General features: G+C 40.6%; 1 protein-coding gene across 4 annotated transcripts in view; it reads right to left on the bottom strand.

The window, feature by feature from the left end:
• NDST2 (N-deacetylase and N-sulfotransferase 2) overlaps positions 1-19,522 on the bottom strand; it is a 107,296-nt gene that overhangs the window by 61,835 nt on the left and 25,939 nt on the right. The window contains exon 1 of one of the 4 annotated variants that reach the window (XM_017725889.1): positions 10,984-11,043. The exons of the other annotated variants lie outside the window; for them this stretch is intronic. The gene's annotated coding sequence lies outside the window, so the exon portion shown is untranslated. Of the gene's footprint in view, positions 1-10,983; positions 11,044-19,522 lie in introns of those variants that run through there. 4 annotated transcript variants of the gene reach the window in all.

Below are 19,522 nucleotides of genomic sequence, written 5' to 3'. Positions count from 1 at the left end.
GTTTGGACAATGCACTTAGGCACATGGTGGGATTCTTGGGGTGTCCTGCACAGAGCCAGGAGTTGGATTCCTTGATCCTGATGGGTCCCTTCCAACTTAGCATACTCTACTATTTTATGGTTCTATGAGTCTATGCAAAAATCATGTGACATGGCAAGTGAGTATTATCACTATATGATACTATCAGTGTTTCAGTAGATAAAACACAGCAGGGTCCTGTGTAGGGCAAATTTTTTTTTTAGACTTTGAATCAACTCTGCTCCATTTTAAGGCAGGTAAGAATAAATATTCAAAAGCAGAAGATTCGGTTTGAGTTTTAGACCACATTCAATTCTCAATGTGAGAATTGGATCAAATGCTTGTCAGAACCACCAGAAGTATTTCCACTGAATTCAACAAGCACAGGGTCAGGATCTAAATTTATACTATGTCAGTATTTGTACATACATTTACAGATATAAACGCCATGCTGTACACTATTATCATAAATTTTTTTGCATGGAACTGTCTAAGCATTACAGATGAATCACAGCAAAGGGTTGGGTTTTTTTAATAATATTAAAAAATTCTTTCTCCTTTGGGACCCAGCCATAACCCATTCTTATCTCTGTAATAACACAGATTTTCATCTCACTAATCTTCTTCCACCCTCAATACAAAAAGAGAATTTGCAAAATGGATGACTAACCAACCCCCTTTCAGTTAAGCATCACTCTGCTTAGGTGTTTTGACACTCCTAAGCTATATTTTTCTACTCGTTTTTTTGAAAATGAATGTTCCTTTTGTTTCCACAGATTTACAATAGACAAAGTCAGAGACAATGCTCCATTTGAGTTAGCTCATAAATCAGCAAAGACATCAGGGGAAACTGCCTTTTCCATCCCAGCAGTGCAAACAGAAATTGTACTTGTCCAGCCTTATTTAACAGACCATCTTGCTGGTGAACTGCATAACCCTCACACTATGTCCCGAACACATCCAGGCTCCCATGGACTGAGGCACCTGCAGATTGTAAGGCTTTTCATGGGAAACAGGTTTTTTTCTCATTCTTTCCCTTCATCTTAACTACCAGTCTAACCTGAATTGTATAAAACCAAAGGAAAATAATTTCCCAAATGCCAATGCTCAAATCACTTTGTACTTCCAACCACCATTTTCTCCTGGCAAAATCTCACCCTCACCCAGACTCAAGTCTGACTCAACTGTCAAAAGAAAAACAGAGCTGTTTAAATACAATAGCATTTAATCCTTCTTTCAGCAGAATAGCAGAGCTCTCCCTGAAACAGGCTAAGTACAGTTTTTCTGATCTACAGGACAGCAAAACTGAGGAAGAGAACACAAGCTCGAACACTTACCATGTCAGCAGCAGAACTGGGTACGTGAGGACAGAGGAACTGAGTTCACAGGCTCTAACCGTTGCCTTTTTGCCTCTGGAACACTATTTTGTGTCCAGCTAGAGCATTCCCCTAGTTTCCTGCCTCATGTGGAACACAGGCTGGACTGTGCGCTCTCTGAAGTTCCTGGCGTAGGCCAGGGCTGGGACTGTGATGCTCTCAGGGTTGTATCTTCCAGGTGTCATTCTATATCACCACAAACATTAAATACCCAACATTTGATACAGGTCACCTCAAGTGTTTACCAAATGGAAAAAGCAGCTTTTGATGAAAAAACCAACTTCCCAGTAAAAATCACAGTTCCTTCCCTTTTTTTCTAGCACTTTCTTTCCTATTTCAGCTCACCCTCAGTTTTAATATTTTCCCTACCAAAGAACATCCCACACTGCATCACAAAATTTAGAAAATTTTTTTTCAGCAACAAGAAGACTGATACCTTCTTGCCTAGAAGAGCATTAGTAGTTCTAATAAAATCAGATTTTAGAGGTTATCAGAGCCATCTTTTCTCATTTTCAATGGCAGCTGGATGATAGTTTTCTGTCTCTTTCACTGCCTTTCTTATCTATCTCTGCAGAACTCAAGCTAATAAGCTTCTCATTAATGAAATGACTATGCCAAGGTACTGGCAGATGGTCCTATGTTCCAAGCACATCTTCCCATTCCCTCCCTCCCAGAAGTCCTAATCTATACACAGTGTAATCGCCACAAAAACATATGCTCCCTGACAGAAAGCTTCCCTCCCATTATCTCTGTACTCTAGGGGATTGCCCCTGAAACCTCAGTGACACAAAGCAACTCCCTTCCTACTCAAGTATCAGTTTCCTAAATGCCTGAATACACATGCACCAGGTCGTGGCTAAAGTACCTGTACAAGACTTAAAATTCATGCTAATCTCTCCATGATACGGCCCATAGCCTAGCGCGTTTCTAAGTGAAATGCACATACACAAATCCATACTTTTTTTTAAAGAAGTAATATATAACTGATATTTCTTATGTGCAACACTTTGTTACTGCTTTACTTACAGGTTCCTATAGCAGTGCACGAGCCTTTCTCAAAGATGAAAAGCCATAAAGTGTAATTTATTACATTGGTTACCAGTAAATCTCTTGAGCAACACTTTCACTTAAATGCTGAGTCAGTTACTAATTGGGTATCTCATATATCTTAAAATAATCTGTTTGTTTCATCTGCTGGCTCCCTCTTCTCCATCAATTTAATCAGATTATTGTGATTGATGAATTCATTAATATGGTCATTGGATCCTGACAGCAGAGCAACTTCTACACAGAAAGCTTCAGGAAGGAAGAGCAAGTATCTCCCTTCCGCACACACAGATAGCTATGAGCAGAGGAATAAATGAACACTATCAGTTTCCCAGCTGTGGGAAGGGCTGCACAAAGGATATTTCTAGACACTTAGGATCACTGTGGCTGGCTCTGCTGGAGCTCTTTAGAAGACGAGGGATATATGATGGGCACAGACAGGTCACCATAATGTGAAAGGGTTGTTTTAGCTCTCAAAATTGACTTCAAACCTTCTGAAAAATCATTTCTTTACAGAGGAAGAGAAAATTTTTATTGTCAGTTCTTCTCTGCATTTAATCCCAACAGTACTGAATAGCTTTTCCACACTGCAGATAGGGAAAAACCCCTAATAGAAAGTAGAAAAAGCTTCCCTTTAATGTTTGCTTCCTCCTTTTCAACTTCAAGTTGGAAGTCTTCAAAGTAAGACCTTTTCTCATACCTCCCAACACCTTAAGTCCCTGATTGTTATAGGGAATAACTTCAGCTTAGTAACTCCAAAAATATCTACCTTACAAAAAACGAAAGAGTTTAAAAGCTTGTTAATTTTTAAGTGAAACAAAAACAAATAGGTCAAAGGCAGCCAGTAGTGGAAAATAAAAAGAAAGAAATATTCTTTAGCCAGAAGTAAAAAGATAATTATGCTTCTGTAGCTATTGTCAATCAAAAAACAAGAAAGCCAAAACACTTTGATAGCACATTTCCCCAATCTTCCCAAACAGTAAAGGAAAGGAAAAAAGTAAAGAATTTGGCACTTACCAGGAAAACCAGTAACTACAGAAAAGCATGCAAGAGCACTGCTCCAGTTCCCAGGAGCTGTGACCGCCTGGGGAAGATGATATAAATGAACTCCACCTGTGCTTACTAGATGCCCGAAACTCTGTTCATTCTCCCTTGAGCTGTAATTTCAGATCTTTCTAAAAACATCATAAACCAGATGAAAAACATACGTCTCAAAAACATGGTAAGACACCAAATTCCTGATGAGGAAATCTAGACTATCTTCTGCTCTGTCAGAGCAACAACCAAGGTGACACTGAGTATGTGAGGATCAAAAAGCCTCTTGGTGAGCATTTGTTAAGTGAAGAATTTGGATGAGGGTTACTTTGGGAGGACAGCCAGTCTGATAAACAGCAGCAAGCAAATAGGAAAGGCTACTTGTTGCTGGCAGAAATGCACAATAGACTTCCAGAAACTAACTGAAACTAACCACATCACACATAATTAAAGCAATTTTATACAGTTACATGGCTTCACACATTTGGAAATGCATTTCCCCATTTTTAGTCGTGGAGAAGTGTGCTTATTCATGAAAACTGAAAGGAAATACGTAGTAAACAGTTTCGAAAAATTCAAGAACAAAGTGTCAGAATGGAACATTTGATATGGCATTATCTTGCAAATGTCTCCAAATGCCTCTCTGGTCACTGTGTGGGCAGCACATTCCCAGGACAGAGAGCAGGGTAGGCGGGAGAAAGGGGACTGTAAAGCTATTCATGAACAGAATTTTGTTGTTTCCCGCTGAGGTTCATTAGGGACCAAGTGGAGCTGTTGGAAGGAGAGAGGGGAAGGCCTTCTCCCTCAGGAAGCGCGGGCACAGGGAGCCGGCACACAGAGCCCCACGCCTTGAGGAGGCCGTGCCAGGAGAGCACAGCCCTCGCCACTCCCTGCCCACACAGAGCCCTTTGAGTGCTCTGCTCGGGCTGCTGGGCCGCTCCGCAATCTCTTTTGGATGTGCCATACGCAACCATTCAAGAGGAAAGTTAACCCATCACAATGGAGTTCTTACAAAACAGGCAGCCCTTTCCCCATCCCCCGCACAAAGAAAAAATAAAAGTCTCATTGCCTGGACTTCCCCTGACCCCAGCAAAGCTCAGGGATGCAGGGAACAGCTTCCCAAGCCAGCTGAACTGAAAAGGACAGTGGAGACCCTGCACTCGCTACTGTGCTGACAAACGAGGCCTATGGGCACCCAATGCCAGCAGAATCAGGTCTCCACATATGTCCTCACTCACCTTGCTGCTGCGAGCACAGAAGCCATCCTACATCTTCCTACTGCAGAAAACATCAGGAAATGCCCTAGCACACAGCACATTCATTTTGACCACTCAGGATCCTGGTAGACATAGACAGGACTCTGCCCAGTATATTGCCCTCGAGCATCCTCTGCCAGCAGATCCTCCTTTCCCCCATTGACCATATCCTCCGTAGCACAGGGTAGCTCTATAAGCAAGGCAACGTGAGAAAGCAAGGCCTGTCTGGAGCTCTGAACACAAGAACAGATTTTGAAGCTATGGTATGAAATAACATGCAATTGCTGACAAGTGGATGATAAGCCCTGAGTATGTAGCAGATAGCTAACTAGTACAGACTGCCTATGGACAGAACAGCACTGAACAGTGCCCACAAGGTGGAGGGCAAAGGAAAAGGGTGGGGGAAACACAGCTGGAGAATCTTGATAACTGGTTTATCTTCACGGCCCATCGTTACTCCAGGTATCCCTCACAGCAGAGGGATGCGGAAATGGCAGTCTGTGAAACAGTCCTGACCCCTTTCAAAATGTTCTCCCTGTGAGAGACATAAGATGCATTCATACATGGTAGACTGCAAAAATGGTAAAAGTAAGTGTTTGGGGTCTTCTGAGTTCAGGGTTAATTTCTGTCTCATTTTTAAACCAGTAACATCTGGGGCTCAAGAGGCTGACGTAGGATGAAGAATGATGTAAAAGAGAAAGAAAATTACTCTGCCGTGTAAGAAGAGAACAACCTAACAAGCAGAACTGAAATGCAATAGAATGACAGAAAAGTCAAAAGGCTACGATCACAGTGGGCTACAAACCAGAATCCATCACACTAATGAGGTAGGAAAAGATTTGTCATATCCAGATGATTACAGAGAGTCTAATAAAAGCATTTTCTATTAGGAGAAAAACAGAATCTAATTCATATGGAAACAACTTTCATATCATACAAATCACGGTGCAAAATACAGAACAGAAATTCAGAAAGAATGGCACGTAACACTGACGTAAAGCAAGCTGTTTGATAAAGCCATAATACTGGGGAACAGAAAATACAACTATTTGAACTAATCAAACGTAACAGTAAGAAAAGATTTCAAAGATTTGAAGTAGCAAATGCTGTACTCTGAAGATACAAAAATGGTAGTGCAGTGAGTTTTTGATTAATAAATCTGACTTCTGTAGCTTACAAATGAGTTCAAATGAAGGATTTGGGCTTTTGTACTGTATTCATGGAGCATCCAAAACAGCTAGCACCTGACCTGTGGAGGACTCTATACACTTTGGCAATAAAACTGTAATCCAAACAGTAATTTCATATATACATGTATTCCTCTCAGAAGAATTGAATTATGTAGAGGAAACCTGATGACACATTATATTTAAGCAAAGTACTGAACAGTGAAAATTATAACCACTCATACTTCTTGTTGAACAGGGTCATAAATAAATTACTAACTCAAAAAAAAGAGGAAAAACTAGACACCTTAATGAAGGCACACTGCATGCTCGATAAAAGGTGACAATAAAAATACACATTAAGTTATATTAAGATGCATAAGAAACTAAGAGATGAGAAGTACAAGAACTAACATGTGCATTCCACTGTGAAACACTGTTCAGTTCTCACCAGTTGATCCTGAAACAACAAAAGAACACTGAAGTAATGGATTGAAATTGCTAATTGAGGAAAACAAAGAAAACCATCTAAAGTCCGTTGGTTTTTTGTTTTGTTTTCTAAAATCCAACAAGAGGTTTAAGAAGCAAACGAAAAAATTCTAAACAGTCAAGAGGAGACGCTGGTCAGATTAAGAACTATTAATTTAGTTTCCTAATAAAAGAACAAGGGAATACATAATGCAACTCAGGGGAAAAAATGTGGGTAATTTGAGATTATATAGTTGTACATCATACACAATTATCCTGTAGTGCTCACTGTGGCATTACACTGATGTTAAGAAAATTATAAAACATTAATATCTGTAAATAGAATATTTGAATTAGAAGAATAAACACCAATCAGAAAGCACAGAAACACTTCCATTTCAAGGAAAAACATAACAGTAAACATCTAGGAGAAGTGTAATGTAACAATTTTCTACAGAGGTTTTTTCTTAAACAGAGCTATTATTGACAAGGGAAAGACTTGGAATCTTGATGGACATATGCTCATGAAGGAAAATGGAAAAGACGTACCAGCAGCAGTTTCATCTGCAGAAAAAAACATATAAATTATATCACTGTAGCTAGAGCGATAAAAAGTCTTAAGAAATGTGCCACAGGAAGGCAGAACAAAGAGCTTCTAGTTTAAGCTTAAGAAAAGAGACAACAGAAGGACATACAGTCAAAGCTGTAACAGAAGGTAAGGCAACAATAATCAACAATACTGGTCCAATCTTTTTTAAATCAAGGGGGTTTTGTAGGCATTCTGAGCATTTCTAGAGATCTTTTCAACATGATTTAGGGATTGAGACCCTTAAATATGAGGACAGACAACTGCTGGTCCTGAAGCAAACATGATGAGAGAGAAAACAGAGTTTTTGCTGTGTGCCACATGCTGCTTTACCAGTAGCATGGGGGGCTGGTGTTAGGCAGGAACAGCTTAAAAAAAAAAGGCAAAAAAAAAACCAAACCAAAACAAAAAAACCAGCCCCTGAAATACCACCAGCAAGAAAAGAAACATTCTAACCCTCTGCTCTCATGTTTTCATCTTTGCAACTATTTCAGCTTCATAAAGACACAGTGATCTTGCAGGTAGTTATACCATTGCTTGTGGTTACTTTTCTCACCCAAAATGACTAAGTTGGCACCACGTCTTGTGGTCTCAGGGTACCTCAAGAGTTGTCTGCCCCAACAGAGAAAGAGTGGAGACCCCAGGGCACTTACTGGCCACACTTGCACCATATCTGAACATGGTGGGCCGAGCTGTGTGTTGGTGACAAGATCCACGACAATCCCAAGAAAGGACAATGAACAGGTTTGAGGGTCACCTGAGGGCTCAGTTCATAACAAAAAGAGATGGAGCCAAGGACTGAACAAGACCGTGGGGTCCATCCAGGAAACAAGGGTGGAGACACAAGAGGAGACAGGCACACCTACCATGCCCCTCAGGCTGGGACTGAAGGGTGAGGCTTGAACTTAAGGGCAATCCCTGAACTGGGCAAACAAGGGCACAGGTAGAGGGCCAGAATGAAGTTTTTCAGGACATTGGTGCCCTCAGGACTGATGCTCAGTCGCTTTTCTGCAACCTCTGAGTGCCAGAAGGGACTGAGCACATCTGAAAGAAGTCAGATGATGTGCCAAAGATCAAGGGTGGTTTCTATCACACATTCTACTGTCCCCACGGGAATATACACAAAATTACAGATCTCAGAGAGCATTTTTGCTCATGGGAATATACATAAAATTACAGGTATTTGAGAGCAGTTTTCTTACAAATTATGTAAACATATTCCCGTCAAAGAGGGTGGGGGAGGACGGGAGGTGTCAGGAGTTGGGAGACACTTTTTTCCCACTTCAGCGGCACTGGAGTGCTCTCCTGTAATTGCTCGTTCAACCCATACTGGCCTCTTTATACCAGTGCAGTCTCCACTCAACTATATCTTAAAAGGTCTTGAAGCAGCGTTTTGCCTCCAGCAATCACCATCCCAAGTGCTCTAAACCTCTTGACGACACAGGCAATACAGCTGCACGCCCTTTTTCAAGGCTCTGCTAATGTCTCTCACACCCTCTTCAAACACAGCTCAGGGAAGGGGAGCCTCACCTGCAAGAGAAGGCACTCCTGGAAGTTAGAAGGAGAAGAGTGAGGAGGTGTGACATGAGCAGGGAACAGCAAACCTAAAGAGAAGATAAAATCTTGTGGACTAATTCCTTCCACATGAGCAGCGCTGGGCTTGTCTACATAGATACTCTCCTTTAAAATTTCCTGTTTCACTGCTGCCAGTGCCCGCAGGGGTTGATGCGTGAAGCACCCGCTCTGTACCAGTTCCCCAGGCACGGCCATTATTATGCCTCTGTGCCGCTTCGAATGGGAGATACCCATTCCTCTCTTTCCTGGGATTTCCTTGGTTTAAAACACTCGACAAGCACAGTTTAAAATGTAAAACCGTAAATACACACTTCTCTGCATGTTAGAGGAAAAATCCGGGCCCAACAGTGTAATTTCATACATTCAGTTAGGCCATGAAGCAAAGTACTGTGGATGCAGAAAAATAACAGCCTTCTGTGATTTGTTGGGGTTTGCCACATAAAACTGCAAACATTAAACTTACAATTAAAAATCATACACCTAATTTTTTTTGGCCTAGTAGCTTAAAAATGTAAAAGTACACAAAGCTGTTAGCAATGTTCAGCCAACAGTTACAACACACTGACCTCTACCTTAACTCAACTGGCTTCAACTTCAAAGCCTGCTTAAAACTATTTAAATACCAACATTCTTAGGCATAGCAGACATGCTGTACACTCAAATGGAGCCAGCATGCTGCATGTGAAATCCAGTTTCTCCCCCTTATTTCCCAGGCTAAGCTTACCTGCTCTCCAGAGCAGGACTTTCCTTACATTTCTGACTGAGAGGAATGGTGTTTCCCTGCTCTGCCACCCTTGGACTACTGCTTTTTATTTCCCTGTCATGGATTTAGCCTGGCTGGATGCCAGGTGCCCACCAAAACTGCTCTATCACTCCCCTCCTCAGCTGAACTGGGAGAGGAAATATATTGAAAGACTTGGAGGTTGAGATAAGGACAGGGAAATTACTCACCAATTACTGTCATAGGCAAAACAGACTCGACTTGGGGAAAAAATTAGTTTCGTTTATTACCAATCAAATCAGAGTTGGATAATAAGAAATGAAACCATATCTTAAAAACACCTTCCTTCTTTCCAGGTTTCACTTTATTCCTTATTTTCTCTACATCCTCACAGCAGTGCACAGTGAGGGGGAATGGGGGTTGCAGTCAGTGCATCACACATTGCCTCTGCTGTTCCTTCCCCACCTCTCACACTCTTCCCCTGCTCCAGCATGGGGTTCCTCTCACTTGAGACAGTCCTCTACAAACTTCTCCAGTGTGAATCCTTCCCACAGGCTGCAGGTCGTGAACTGCTCCAGCGTGGGTCCTTTCCACAGAGTGCAGTCCTTCAGGAACAGAGGGGCTCCCTATGGGGTCACAAGTCCTGCCAGCAAACCCTGCTTCAGCATGGACTCCTCCCCATGGGTCCACAGGCCCTGCCAGGAGCCTGCACCAGCACAGGCTTCCCTCGGGGCCACAGCCTCCTTTGGACACATCCAGCTGCTCCAGTGTGGGGTCCTCCACGTCAGTAGCTGGAGCACCTCCTGCCCCTCCTTGCGCATGGACCCTGATGTCTGCAGTTGTTCCTCTCACACCTCCCCACTCCTCTCACTTGATGCAACTGCTGCTGCACAGCAATTTTTCCTTCTTCTTAACTACCTTATCCCAGAGGTGCTACCACTATCTCCAGTGGGCTCAACCTTGGCCAGCAGCAGATCCACCCTGGAGCCAGCTGGCACTGGATCCATCAGACACAGGAGAAGCTTATAATACCTTCTCACAGAAGCCAGCCCTGTAGCCCTCCCTCTACCAGAACCCTGCCATGAAAACCCAACAGATTCCCTTTCTGATAGCTGCAGGGGAGACTAGCTCAGAGCTGCTTTGTTTTAAGTCAGAGCTTTGCACCCTTGCCCCAGTGGCTCTACAGGTGCCCTTTCAATAGCAGATGGGGAGGAACCAAAGGCTGGACTGAAATTCCAGTGTGGCTCTCCTGCTGTACACCTGGCAGGTGTGCAGAGACCCCCCTGCTACGGTTGACTGAGCAGGGAGGGCCCCAGGGGAGTACACATGCTTGTGCCATTGTAGAGGCTGAAACACTACCAGAGATGTCTTTAAAAAAGAAACATACAAGGAATCTGAAAGTATTACCTACAGAAGGACAAAACTACGCAGGAATTTTTGCAATCATTCACAAAATTAACCAAGAACAGAGCTACTGTAAAGGGCTGTGTCTCATAAGATGACAAACCAAGCAGCAGAAAAGCCTGGTCTGCTAAAGCCCTTCAACACAGACTTTCTGGAACTTCCAGCATCTTCTCCACTGCATTTGTTATTGATCATACCTCTTGATGGACACTGAAGCAAAACCACCACATCAAGAAAATTATCTGCCATCAGCAATGATTATAAGGAAATGCCATAGTTGAACCAATGTCAAAAAGAGTTTAGCTGCTTAACTACCAAATGCTTAACATACTTTGAGCAGAACTTTCAACACAGTTTCTCAGTCATCACTTGAAGGCTGCCATTAGTAACATTTGGATCTCCAGAGCTGATACCTGCCGGCAAAAGAAATGTTTAGTACCCTGAAAATTGTCCAAGGGGTAAAATTGCAACAGCTCATTTCAGATGCAGCTATGAGGCTGCAAAATCAAGAGCACAATCCCAGGGCAGCAATCTTTAAAAGTCTTTGCAAGAATGTTGTTTTGTTTCTTAAACTCTTCTTCCTTTTTTCTTTTAAGGGTCCTGGGTGCAGTTCTGATACTCAAACTAATACTAATCACTGTGATCCCTGTATCATTTTCCTCTTGGTCCTTATTGCTGTGGCTCAAACATTTTTAGTTTCCCCTGAGAACCTGCGCATAGAGAGATACACTGTTCACAGAGACTTTTTATTCCAGACTGCTGGACTCCAACACACAGTCTTCTAATCAAATTATTTTTAAGACTTATGTCAAGTGGCAAATGCATCAAAAGCTTGGCTCCAACAAAAGCAGAACTACCCTCTCCAGCCTAGAAGACACATACTTTTCCAAGGTAAAATGTTCAGAACTGACTTTTAACTAAAAGCCTTAGACCTTGTGCTTCTAAGTAATAATCTGCTCTCAAATATATTACCCTTGAACATAGTTTTCTTTAAGGATGAAAGAAAAAGGAGGAATCTAGATTTAAAGATTGTGTGAGCATATGGGGAAATAGATATTCTGTGCTCATAAGTTAACCAGTGCTTGGCACAAGTATTGCATTTTTTCATGTGTTATCTTCCCTACCTCCAACATAATATATTTTAGTCCTATCAACAAAAGGTATATACAGTAGATTGAAATTACACAGCTTGAAGTTTACGCACCAGCAAAGGACTTCTGTTTACTGTCACCTTCTCCACTCCATCCCCAATGTAACTCTCAGTCTCTGAGTGAGGTCATTCTCCACTAGTCTGCAACAATCTGTTCTACATTCTGGATGCTTGCTGTGAAACCTCAGAAGAGCTAGGGAATAGACAGGGAGTAAAAGCTGGATATGACAGACCACTCCAGCACTAATATCCCAGATCAATTACCAATATAGATCCTCTGCATTAAAAGCCTCCTGTTTCTGAACCCTTCCTAAAAGCCCCCTTGAGCAGGCAGTCCTAATGTACATAATGACAGGATAAAAAATGGTAGGAAAGATGAAGAAGAAAAAAAATCCTAAACATAAGGAGTTTACCAAAGAAAAGGCAAATGTGTTCAAAGGAACAATCACAAGCACAGTAGAATCTACAGACTCGAGCTGGAATTCAGATATGGGTTTCTGGTACCTGATCATAGAATCATTGAGAAGTCTTGGCTATTTCTGTCAGCCTTAACATACAGAGGCCTTCTACAGCAAATCTTTCCACAGCATCGCTGGAAATATTTGAGTACTAGTTTATCTTGCAGCTTGAAGTCATACCTTCTTTTGAAACTTAGAAGAGATACTTTGATGAGGAAGGCCAAGGCAGGATGGAGCCCCAGGCCTTGCATATAGGTTCAAGTGGTCTTCCTACTGGTTTACTGCAGAGTACTCCTGCTTGAGCATTTTCTGAGATCCAGTCAGAGTTGAAATCAGTTTTCCCCTCTCTCAGACACGCTTCTATCCCCTCAACACACTGTAAAAATTACTGCCTTGGCAAGAAACTTACAATATATCACTATAGGGTTAACTTCCTTTTACCTTCTACTACTACACTTGAGTGCAGAGTGCTCAGCTTGGCTAAAAGCTTAAAGGCCATGAATAATGTAAGAGAACTCCACTGGGAGAACCCCTAATGCCTCAGAAAGCTTCACTAGATCTCAGAGTTCAGTTCTCACTTGCCATATCCTTCATTTCCTTTAAATGCTACAGTACCAGCGTTAAATCGTTAAATCGAACTCGGTTAGCACCTCCCCACCAGCAACGCAGCCAACAGATTACAGAGGCTTCAGGGTCAAAGGGGGGCACGGAGGGCTGACCCCCGCAGCCTCCTGGCTATGCCAGCTAGCTCCTCCACCTTCTCAGTCTGTTGTTAATTGCTCCTCAGCTTTAACTTTTGCCTTCAGCACTGAAATACTAATCCTTCATTTAAGTAAAACCACTTCATCTGCCTTTGAGTTATATAGAAACCTAACAAATGCAAGAAATCATTTTCATATTTGGAAAACGTACTCTTTGCTTTCAAGGATGGCTGAAATCCAAGTGAAGTATTCACCTTGTAACATAACATGGACATCAACCTTACAAGATGGCCCACGTAACATTAAACTTGGGAAAATGTGACAATAAAATGAGCTGTGGTTACAAGAAAACCCAGACAGGTGCATGCACAGAGGGGAAAAGAGCAAGTCTGAATGCTATCTGATGAACCATAAACTTGATATATCACACATCTATGAAATTACATATAGTTCATAATTGAATCATTCCAAATCAAATCAGGAAAACAGAACCAGAATTACAGGAAATACTGGGAATCTTAGGCAAATTGCTTTCAGTGTCTGCACTCAGTTATGCTATCTGTAAAATACAATCAATAAACAAAACCATTAAGGAAATGCAAAACATAGGTAAGTCTAATTCTTAAGCAGAAAAAATTAGGCAGGTACTTGTTAGGTATCATGTGTCAGATAGCTGCTTTGCACTACACAGCAACTATAACCCAATTTCCAAATACTGAAAAGGCTAGAAAATGGGAGTTAGAAAAGCACATTATAGGCAAACAATTTGAACACAGAAAAATCCTTAGATTTCCATATGGCCAATTATGATTTGTATTAGCTTTCCCTGCACACATAAACTGAATTAACAAAATACATAAAAACAAACTGTGAGGACTAAAGGAGGAATGTCTTAACTTGTAGGTATGAAGTAACACTGCACAATGGAAAAAAAGTCCTCTGGATTTCAGTGTTTGGTTAAGCCTACATGACAGGAGACTTAAGTGATGCTGCAAGTAGTCACCAAAGAATAATTGAAGGCAAAGATGAGAAATCACAAGTATTTTCTGTGGTTATAATATTAAAAGAAAATGAAAGAAAAGAGGATTGAAGAGCATTGATGATTCTAAGACTGGATGAAAGCATTAAGTAACAAGTAGTTTGAAGCTGTGGTTTGAAATACTTAATATATAGAGAGACCTCCAGAGGGTTAACTCAAACCTTCTGCAAGCTATGGAAATTGAGGTTTGTGTTAGAAGCCACTAGACAACTACTCTGTACTTAACACTAAAAATTGTAATACCAGACATCTGCTGGAATGATAAAATATCTTCTAGCTCTTTAAAATCTATACATTTGCTTTAGCCATTATATTATCCAATACATTTTCCCAATATCATACATGATTGTGTGAAATGCTTTGAAATGAAAGATGCTATGCAAGTGCCAAATGTTACTGCAATACACTAACTTAATTTGGACATGCTCCAGCATCTCGTGTCAAGAGTGAGCTCATGTTAGAGTGAGCTCCTTTATTGAGACATCTGCTAGGAAACCAATTTGGCCAAATCAGAGTGTGTGATAATGAGCGCTGTTTAATCAAGACAGTATTAACATAAATTTTAACTTGTGTCAAGTAGCTTAATAGCAAATTACTGAATGTTAAACAGACATGGAATTTTTTACTCTGGTCTTTCAATAAACAAATTCTTGAGTAAACTAAAATGTACACTTTCTTCAATGTGAAGTCAAAAAGAGCTAGATACAACCAAAAAGAACTGAAGTGAAGCAATGCAAGACGTGCAATCATAAACTTATTTTCAATTTTAAAAAGGTTCAGTACTGGAATGCTCTTCATCTTTGAACTAAGTGTAAGATTTTTAACAGGAGAAGTACATCCAGATGTGCTTACAATGAAAAAGCAATAAAAGGTATTTTATTAATTTCTGGCTTTTATACATAAATGACATTTCTGATTTGGACACTTAATCCTGAACAGCTTTTAACATTTTAGATGGATAAGCATTATATGGATAAGTGCATTTCTAGCCTTAGAACTGTAAAGATAGCTATAAACAATGTGCCTTTCCAAGACAACCCCAGATCACGTGGTTCCATACATTAGCCGTTCATTTTGCCAGTCAACACATTCACTTACTTGTTTGTCAGAGTAAAATAACAAAAACTTCTGGCAGCCTGGCTCAAAACTGTTAGGAACTACAATACTGATGGTAAAGAACCACCACACACATCAAGCAGAAGTCTTTACTGCAAAAGCAATAACACAGTGACAGATACTGCTTAAGATATTCACTCTTAAAGGAATGGAGATTCCCAAATCCAGTATTATGAATGTAATTGACTTGTCTGAATATTAAATGTAATGGAATTTTAAATTATTCCATGATACACTGGATTAGTGAGTGTGTTAAAAAGCAGAACAGCACTTACAACAATGCTCCCTAGAACATGCAGTTCCTCAGAAAGGGAAGAGGAGTAAAGGAAGGAAAAAAAAAAAAAAAGAAAAAAAAAGAAAAAAAAAATCACAGGGAACAGCTCAGGACCACAAATTATATGCTCTGCAGGAAAATATGATAGCTTATTTTTTTAGGACAAGGATGCTGGGAAAGAGGCAAAATAAAACAGGTGAAAAAAATAAAGCAATCATTTTTAGGGTTGTGTTAGGCACCTGTGTGAGAGGAGACTGCTTTCCTAACTGGTGAAAAAAGCCAACCCCAGCAAGAGACTGGTATCAAGCCACATGCTTCTGTTTTCACCCACTTTTAAATGGTAAAAAAAAAAGGGCTGATCTATGGAACTATTTCAAAAATTGAAATCTTCTTAGTCCTCCACACCACAACAGATGTTGGACAGGCATGTGTACTTCTCTGAGATTAAGTGTCTCAATACCCACAGCAAGTACCATACCCAAGAGGTGGCCTAACACCTACATCCTACTTCAGTGGAGCAATTAAATGTCTTCCCCACAATGCTAGGACAAATGCTGTGACAGAAGAACAGCATTTTTAATATGACATGCACACAAAGTGTCTACAAGCAGGTGGACAGGAGAATGCACACAGGGTTTCATACTGCACATGAACACATGCACAAAGTGGATGTGGGTCCTAAATGATTCCAAGAGCACATGCAAAGGGCTATGATGACAGTCACTAACGACTGAGACCTTTCATCTGTGGAGCTTAGAAAGAGCCATGACTTTCAAAACAATCATATTACCAACACTAAAGCCACAATTAAGTAAGTCTCATTACTGCCACTGTCACTTCATAATCACACTGTCTCTGCCAAGAGCCACACTCTCCCCATCCTACTCCTTACACTCTTCACCTGTGTAAACCAAAATCTCAGTAGAAAACAAGAGGGCCAAGCATTTCCACATGTCTAATGCTCAAGGCAACAGTCACCTTGAGAGGGGAATAAAAAGATAAGTGTGCTGTTGCTGTGGAAACAGTATGAGAGCACAGAAATACTCCTATTAGTTCAAGTACCTCTTGGAGGATCAGGCACACCACTGAACAGTTACTGGAACTTCCCCCAGCACGCACGAAGGGTTAGGAAAGGAAACCCAGTCAGGCTGGATGTCTCCACCATCACCCAGATTTCAGATCTGGAATAGCTTTTCAAAAGTGAGTTCCTTGCTGTACTTGGTGAAAACAATTACCACCATCTGAAGGCCCTGAACTGGGAAGTGAATAAATTGCACAGCCTGCTTAAATTCTTGAGAGATGTATTAATGCAGAACCCAGGATATGGTGTTTAACAGAGAACTGCAGAAATGCCTGGGCCTGACCCAAAGGTTTACAGGCTGAATTCAAAAGCAATGCTGATGAACGGTAGAGAAGAAAAGAAACCTATATCCCAGAAGAATTCTTCTGTTCCTTGTTCCCTAAGAAATGAAAGGGAATAAATAGAATGTGATCGTGTAATTAAAGATTAAATGATAATTAACATACAAAAATATCTAAACTAAGACCATGTGGGTGAACTCAGTATCTGACTACTTTGATCTGACTGACTTAATTTAAAATCATTCATGTGTATAAACCTGTACTTTTATTCCTCTCTCCATTCCCTTTGAGGTCCCTTAACTGAACTACTACATGAACAGTGTGAGACTGAGAGTCTAATACAAATCAGAGAGAGCAATGTAGTTAAAAACAGTGTTAATGAGAATATCATATACACAAAAGTCCTCCAGGTTTTCAAGAAGTGAGAAATTGCCAAGTACCAATATCCAAACTCCTCCAAAGATCAGTGACACCAGCAATCAGAAGCAATTTGATAGTCTAAACCACTGATTTTGCAAGGACATTTTAAACACCAGAGAGAGCAGGGGATTGGAACAGGTTAGAAATCTGTTGTTTATAAACACTGCACTGCTACCAGACATTAATCCCCCCAACTGCATCTTCTACCTTCCCTTCTCATCCCTGCAAAACATCTCATATTAGAAGAAACTAGACATTATCGAGCTAGAATAATGATTTATTTCACAAGGGTGTTGTGAAGCTTAATTCATGTTTATAAAGCCCTTTGTATTGTGCCTTTCATCTACTGTGGGAACCTCACAGTATTATCAATAAGGTCTTTCCTACAGTAGAAGGGCTTTGCTAAAATAGCTATACTAGCAAATCTGCCTAGTCAAGATGTGGTTTACACAGGCAAAAAAGCTATTTTGACAGAACAGCTAATACCAGTTGCCTGAAAAAAAACATACCAAACTGGCAGAAGCACACTTTTGGTGGTATCTAACTGAATCTAGCATAGAATGTTGTATGTCAACTAAGTGTGATTTCTGCACAATCTTAACAGAAGAGTTACGCTGAAAAATCTTGAGGGGTAGCTCTGACCAACATATTCCAGAGAGCGCAAATGAAGGGTGTGTATTTACTACTTTCACAGTACCAAGCATCTGTGTTCATTTATTCACGTGAACAAGCTACAAGTGAAGTCTTCTGCAAACAGATTCCGTTAGCAGCAAATGCATATAACTTTATTATTTTATACAAAATAATTGAGGGAATAAAGACAAAGCCTTGGTCAGATATATTCTTCCAAACAGAATAGAACAGAGTATTAGGAGCACTACAATGAACTACTTACACAACTGCAAAGAACAAAGACTGCGGTACAAGGAACTAATTCATGCCACAGTCCTTTTTAACTGTGCTGTTATTATTATTTTCTATTCAACCCCAGTTTTCTCACTTAAGTTTGAAACAACACTAAACATCCAACAGTTACTTGCCTCCTAACAAAGGTGGAGAGGCACCATTATGCCAGGTTCCCAAACTACTACTTGCTATTTTTCTAGACATGCTTGGCCTTATTCTGAGCTGCTTAGGGTGGCAGCCTGCAGCTACCAGCAGTCGTGCATCTGCATTTTGCCTTTCAACACTTCCTCTTCTTGCTAGGAGCCTGTAGCAAATCTTATCACCTAAGGGCTTGCTTACACAGGGAAAGGAAACTCACCTGTTTCACATCTCTAGAATGCTCCTCTCTGGTAGATACCTGTATTTATTTCAGAAGAGTGTCACTCCATATCCATGTGCAGTAGCATACAATTTTCCAAAATCCAACAGACCAAAGTAAATGCACTAAAGTGTAAGACTTTGGCAGAGTTATGTTTCAAAACTGTGGTGGGTTACAAACTGGCAAAACGTTATTCCACAAACTAATTTGGATCAGACACGCTCGAATCTGGAATGGAGATCAAAATCCAAAGACAGAAATTGCTATACTTGACAATATGGAAATTTTATTTTGCGTGTGGAAGGTGGTTTCATTACCAAAATTTAAGCTGGTGTATTCAGCTGCTTTCCACTGAAAAGTAAAGATAAAACTACTTTAAAGCCAAACTAACAATCTTTTCTGCTACTGAGACAAATGAGAAAATACTAACTACTGTAAATTAATCAGTAACCCATTATTTACTGACACAGCACTGTAGAACACACAGCTCACATACCAGGACTACCTGATGTGCTGCTTTATTCCACCTAGGATTCATTTATGTGACCTCTAAAATGATAAACATAATAATAAGCAGCAATTTATAACTGCTACATGTTCTTTCAGTCAATGATGCAGCTGCCTATATAGCATAAGAACAACACTAACCTAAAAAACAGACTTGGCAATTCTGGACTAAGCTTAAAAAGATCAACGTTCAATCTTTTTGCAGACTGGCTAAGCTATACACCAAAGCTACAGAAGCAAAAGGCTGGGCTCACTTGCTTCAGGTTAAGATGTACTTTCTTGTCATGAGAGCATTTAAAAAAAAGCGGGATCATGTTTTCTTTTTCCACTATCATACATTCAGCCAGCAACTGATCCTAATCAATGAGAGTTTGATATTAACACCTCACACAACATAAAAATTTTTGTCACAGACTTGTTTCAAAAACTATAAAGACATTTTCCTCACCAGCTCTGTGTCATAGGCCTGATAGCACTCAATTTGCTGCACCTACAGCAAAACAACCATGCAGCCCTACATGCTTTAGAAGGCTTGCATAAAGATAAAGAAGAGAATATAGATGGCCATTAGATAGTAAT

Source organism: Corvus brachyrhynchos, unplaced genomic scaffold (assembly GCF_000691975.1).
Source record: "Corvus brachyrhynchos isolate BGI_N302 unplaced genomic scaffold, ASM69197v1 scaffold61, whole genome shotgun sequence".
NCBI lineage: Eukaryota > Metazoa > Chordata > Aves > Passeriformes > Corvidae > Corvus > Corvus brachyrhynchos.
The sequence above is the reverse complement of the archived record's forward strand: the minus strand, read 5'-3'. Positions and strand labels throughout refer to the sequence as shown.